General features: G+C 37.8%; 1 non-coding gene across 1 annotated transcript; it reads right to left on the reverse strand.

Annotated features, from left to right (window-relative positions):
* Positions 1–1,486: 1,486 nt before the first annotated feature.
* LOC121208108 (small nucleolar RNA R71) lies at positions 1,487–1,593 on the reverse strand. Its single transcript, XR_005903097.1, has one exon. It is a non-coding gene; the product is annotated as a small nucleolar RNA R71 (small nucleolar RNA).
* Between the last annotated feature and the right edge of the window lie 4,417 nt (positions 1,594–6,010).

Here is a 6,010-nt window from a genome sequence, read left to right on the forward strand (position 1 = left end):
TCACTCAAAGATTAACCTTACATACTTATCGAATACTTTACCAAAAGCTAGAATCTCACCTTAACCTTATCTTGCGCGATAAGTATAACAACCCCTTCACTAACCATGATCAACTCCTAGATCTGCACCAATCCCAACTATTAAAACCAGAATAATAGGTGACTCATATCCAACACAAGTCCCCTTACCTTACTATGGCTATTCGGCCAACCTTAGCCATTGGATGAGGGATACTTACCAAAACCGCAAACACCTAAAGAGCAATTCGGCAGAGAGCTAAGATCTGAGATCCGATACTAATTCCCTACCAAAGTTGATTGAAAGAGTGAGGGACAATAACCGATACCTAGAAAAGAAAACCGATTAGAAGAGCAACACTTACACTAGATTCGGTCAAAGAGTATTCAGCCCTTAGGAGATTCAGCTTTTCGGCTTTTCAAACTTAGTATGGTGAATAAGGTTTATTTGGTACAGATTAAAGAAGAAGAGTAAAAGAAGAAATCGGGTAAGTGAAATAAAGAAAATTGTATAGACAAGAATAGAAATCGGCAGGAAGAAAGAAAGAAAAACAAAAGGGTTTTCGACTTTTTGGATCTTGAAAAAAAAAGGGTTTTCGGCTTTTGGAGAAAGAGGTTTCTGGCAACAAGGTGAAGAAGAATTTTGACAGTACTTGGCAACCCTATATTCGGCCCCTATTTATAGCCCTTATAGTTGAATTTTCTATGCCCAATTCCCAATTCGGCTCCATCACTTCTCCCTTCTCATCTCCTCGTTTTTCTTCCTGATAACCCCTTGATCTTTTCCTTAATTTTCTCTTCTGAACACTCCCCTTGGAGTCTATCTTCACGCCAATTCCATCATTCGAGAAGGCCAAAATTAAACTTTTAAAAATACTAAGCTAGGATTTGAACCTTGGATCTTCTTGCTAGCTACTAACGCCACCTCACTATACCTTATGTGGCGTCACTTAGCCACTCCACCATGGGCTCCTTTTGTGTCAAATTGTTTCTTCATTTATTCAAAAGCCCACCTATTTTTCAGGCCTAATTCTTTTAATAATTAAACTATAATTTCATTTATTCCTAGGCTCAAACTCAAACCTTAATTAAGACCTACTATAATTATCACATGGCTAGGAACATAAAACACAATTTTTTTATCAAAACCAAAAATAAAAAAAGTTCGAGATTTCAGGATTATTGGGTTTCAGGATTTTTGGGGTGTTACACAAACGGTGGGCCATTTTAGTGGTATGCCCACGGAAGGTCCACATCTCCACCTTCGATTGTTTATGGAGGTAAGTGATTCATTCAAGATAGCCGGTGTGACTGTGACTGAAGATGTACTGAGGTTGAAGTTGTTTCCGTACTCGTTGCGAGATCGAGCACGAGCATGGCTCAATTCTTTGCCACCAAGTTTCATATCTACATGGAAAGAATTAGCAGAGAGATTTTTGGTTAAATATTTCCCGCCTAGCAAGAATGCTAAGTTGAGGAACGAGATCACAACTTTCCAACAATTGGATGATGAGTCATTGTATGAGGCTTGGGAGCGATTCAAGGAGTTACTTCGTAAGTGTCCTCAAAATGGGATTGCTCATTGTGTCTAGTTGGAGACATTCTATAATGGTCTCAATTCACATACAAGATTGATGGTAGATGCTTCTGCGAATGGCGCAATTTTTTCTATGTCTTATAATGAGGCTTATGAGATCATTGAGAGGATTGCGAGTAACAACTATCAATGGCCAACAAATCGAACAACTTCAGGAAGATGTATAGCTGGAGTTCATGATGTTGATCCTCTCACTTCGTTATCAGCTCAAGTATTGTCTATTTCCTCTATGTTAAAGCAGTTTACTGCTAATAGTGCTAATAATTTAGTAGCTCAGCCACCATGTCCGTTTGAAGTAGTTTTCTGTGTGTACTGTAGGAAAGGTCATTCTTTCGAGAATTGCCCATTGAATCCCGAGTCAGTGTACTATATGGGGAACCAACATAAAAATAGGAGTGGACAAGGACCCCAGTCCAACTTCTATAATCCTTCATGGCATAATCACCCCAACATTTCTTGGAGCAACCAAGAAAATAGTGCAAACAACAACTTTATACAACATAGACTCAACCCATTTCAAGGGGTTAATCATCAAGCTCCAAAACCACCTTAAGCTGAGGCATCAAACAGTTTGGAGAACTTGTTGAAAGCATACATGGAAAAGAATGACGCTTTGATCCAAATCCAAGCAGCAACACTGAGAATTTGGAAAACCAACTGGGCGAGTTAGCTACAGAGCTTCGTAATAGACCCCAAGCAACCTTGCCGAGCGATACTGAGAATCCAAAAAATTTTGGTAAAGAACATATCAAGGTAGTAGCATTGCGACGTGGAAAAATTTTGGTACCCCGATTGATTGAGGTCGAAGATAAGCCCATTGAAAAGAATCAACCAGCTGTTGAAATTCCTACACCAAAGGAATCTAAATCTACAAAGACCGACAATGTAAATCCTAACTTAGTGAATTCAGATACTTTAACATCTTTTCTGAATGCAAATTTACCTACACAGAAGAGTTTTCTGATTCAACCAAAAGTTCCATCACCTCCATATCCGCAAAGATTGCAGCAACATGCAGAAACATGAGGTGAAATTCAAGAAGTTTTTGGATGTTCTAAAGCAATTACACATTAATATTGCATTGGTGGAGGCTTTATGATCGTGATATGAATTGTGATAAGTTTTATCATTTATGAATGTCCATTCTTAAAAACTAACTATTATCAAGACGAATGCAAGCGCATCTTATCGAACAGTAGTATAGCTTATGGCAAGACCGGGATGCCGAACCCAAAGGAACTAAAAGTACTAGTATTAACTTTCTTTTTATTATCTAGCCTAAAAATAAAGGGGTTTGTTTTATCTAAACTAATTACTAAACTAAGAATACACAGAAAGTAAATTGGGGGAAATAACTTTTGGGAAAACTGAATGATTTGGACAATACCTAAGGGAAAAATATCTACCTAGACTTCACTTGTTATTGACTCTGAATCAGATGATTTATTCACTTGACTTGATCTGTAGAAATCCCTAAGTTATATTATTATCTCTCTCGATACTAACAACATCTAACCCTAGGTTGATTAATTGAAATCTCTTTCTAATTAACTCCGTAGTGTTGCATTAACTCGATCTATGGATTCCCTTATTAGGTTTCACCCTAATCCGGCAAAATCTTGTCACCTTATCTCTAGGCGTGCAATTAACTCCACTCAATTATGCTAGATCTACTCTTAGACAGGGACTTTTGCTCCTCTAAATAAGCACATCAATACTTGAATCAATATCCTAGAATATTAAAGCAAGAATTAAGAACTCATAACTAAGAACAAGTCAAAGATTTATCATATAATTCAGAAAATAATAACAAGATCCGTCTTAAGCTTCATTCCCTTTAGGTATTTAGGGGGTTTAGTTCATATTTATGAAAGAAATCATCTCAAAAGAATAATGTTAACAAAACATAAAGAAAACCCAAGAACTCTTGAAGGGAATTGAAGGGAGATTCAGTCTTGAAGGTGAATCCGACTTCTGAGATAGATCAATCAGCTTTCTTCTAGTAATTTCTTGCCTCATACTCCTTGTGTCCCCTTTAACCCTCCTCTAGTGTGTTTAAATAGGCTTTAGGATGCCTAAAAGCCTTCAAGAGTGTCATTTTTTTAATAGGACTAAACTTGGGCTTGACAGGGACACTCCCGTGTTTGATTTCTTCAATCTATGTTCAAGGCTGTTAAATAGACACGGGCGTGTGGTCTACCCGTGTAAGTCGTGCTTGATTCTACTAAAAGGACACGGGCGTGTGGTCTGCCCGTGTACGGAAGTCCAGGCCATGTTGATTTCATATGGTGGTCCATTTTCTCTGTTTTCGGCCCGTTTCTCGCTCTTTTTACTCTCCTCTGCTCACCCAAGTATAAAACATGAAATTAAAAGATTAGGAGCACCAAATTCACCAAATCTAAGGATAATTCATCCAAAAATATACTAGGCATAGGGTAAAAACATGTATAAATTACGGTTTATCACTTTAGAACAAATACTGAATTATGTGAAGTTTATGAAGGATGTACTATCCAAGAAGAAACGACTTAGTGAGTATGAAATTGTCGCCTTGACAAAGGAGTGCAGTGCATTCCTGCAGAATAAGCTGCCACTGAAATTGAAGGATCTAGGAAGCTTTACAATACCCTGTAACATTGGTGAATCTTACTATGGTAAAGCTTTGTATGACTTAGGAGCAAGTATCAACTTGATGCCTAAGTCTATTTTCAAGATGCTAGGGATAGGAAAAGTAAGGCCTACAACTATAAGACCTACAACTATGACGATCCAGCTAGCGGATCGATCTTTAGCATACCCTGAAGGAAATATCAAAGATGTTTTGGTAAAAGTCGATAAATTTATTTTGTGACAGCCCAAAATTGACCCTAGTCGGGAAGTGGTTTCAGGACCGCTAAACCGAGTCACCGAAAGGTTTGAATGTGATGTTTATTATCTAGAATATGTAATCATGAATGTGTGAAAATTTCAAGCTTCGATTTAGTCGATTGCATGTGAATTTAGTCAATAGGACTTATATGAGAAAATTTTAAAATGTGATAGGTCAATGCATGAGGACCTATTAGTGCATGTGGAAGAAAAAGGGGACTTGCATGTCAAATTCCCCCTCCCTAATATGTAGTGGCCGGCCATGCTATGGGTGGAAACATGTCACCAACATGTTGTGTTAGTGATGTATGGTAAGGAAAATAAAATATTAAGCATGATAATTAAAATAAATTAAAGAAAGGAATTAAACAATGAGAAGGAAGGGTGATGAAAAAAAAAATGGTCTCATCCATACCCCCCCTTGTTGCCGTGAGTTGAGGAAAGAAAACAAAAAAAAAATGTGTGTTCATTCTTGAACACCTTTGGCCGAATAGAGGAAAGAAAGGAAGGGGAAGAGCTTGAGAAAATTGGCTATGGTGGTTTGCTAGACTAAGTTAAAGGAGGTGAATCGAGCAAAGGCAAAGAAAAGGTTATCGAGTAGCCGAGTTGGAACCGTCTTACCCAACACAAGGTAAGTCATTAAGCATGTAGTTGGTATTATTTCAATGGTCATAATGTTTATGTATTGATGCTGAATGGAATGAATAAATATACATATATATATATGTGCATGTACGTATGTGATGATGAAATTGTTGAATGAAAGAAAAGAGGTAAGATGTACTGAGTTGTTGATCTCGGCACTAAACGTGCGGGATAACCATTTATGACCATGAGATTGGCGCTAAGTGCGCGGGATTAAATTGTACAGCACTAAGTGTGCGATTTGACTATGTTGCACTAAGTGTGCGAAATGAATATGATGCACTAAGTGTGCGAATTGACCATGCGGCACTAAGTGTGCGAGTTTGACTATGTAGCACTAAGTGTGCGATTTGATTATGTAGCACTAAGTGTACGAGTTGATTATATAGCACTGAGTGTGCGGACTCGATATACATTCGTGAATCATTATGGACACTATGTGTGCGACACTATTGAGTCGATCGCGGACAGCGGATCAGGTAAGTGTCTTGAGTACATGGCTAATAGGTGCTATGCTTATACTTGGTGTTGAGCTCGGTAAGTTTGAACCTATGTGACAAATATACTTGAAGTCACGTACATAAAATTTATCGTAGGATGGGTGAAAGGCCGTTTAGTCGTTTGATTGTAACGAAAATAAATTGATTTATGAAAATGCTTCAATGTCCTATTGATGAGTATATGGAATGTGAATGCATGAATTGATATGAAATTGAATTGATAGGTTGGAGGAACTATGGTATGGTTCGGAATGGATGGAGTAATTAGCCTCGTTCCATTTTGTTTTCTCTTGTGATAATGTTATTGATGGATGGTAGTGCATAGCTTATGACTTACTGAGTTATAAACTCACTCGGTGTTTCCTTGTCACCCATTATAGGTT

This window comes from Gossypium hirsutum, chromosome A01 (assembly GCF_007990345.1).
Source record: "Gossypium hirsutum isolate 1008001.06 chromosome A01, Gossypium_hirsutum_v2.1, whole genome shotgun sequence".
NCBI classification, from domain to species: Eukaryota; Viridiplantae; Streptophyta; class Magnoliopsida; order Malvales; family Malvaceae; genus Gossypium; species Gossypium hirsutum.